We start from the raw sequence: 434 nt of genomic DNA, 5'->3' as shown, positions 1-434 counted from the left end.
TGCCGTTGCGAGAGCCCGCTTCCTGTCAGGCAGCGCTCCGTGAGCCTGGCTGGGAGCTCGCGCTACCCAGCCAAACAGCACGCGGGATATTCGACTCGCGAAAACCACACTAATGGGCACCACGCTGCCCTGACACTCATCCAGTGGGCGTTTTCCTGTGCACTTTAAACAGCTGCCGACTCTTTTCAGCCTCTTATTTAAAAAAATCCAAATCTGAGGCTTGCAAAAATCACCAGTTGCACAATTCCCTTTGATTCAATGGGAAACAGTCACTTAAACTCCCAGACTGGACCTGAATTCCAGTAATCTGGACTGAGAGCATGATGAGGTCAATGGGAAAACACCGTGATTTCACAGGAGCATCGAATCGTTTGGGTTGGAAGAGAACTTTAAGCCCTTCCAACCCCCCGTTCCCCAGCACTGTCCGGTCCCCC

Source organism: Buceros rhinoceros, unplaced genomic scaffold, assembly GCF_000710305.1.
Source record: "Buceros rhinoceros silvestris isolate BGI_N320 unplaced genomic scaffold, ASM71030v1 scaffold31407, whole genome shotgun sequence".
In the NCBI taxonomy this organism is placed as follows: Eukaryota; Metazoa; Chordata; class Aves; order Bucerotiformes; family Bucerotidae; genus Buceros; species Buceros rhinoceros.
This window is presented reverse-complemented; position numbering follows the sequence as displayed.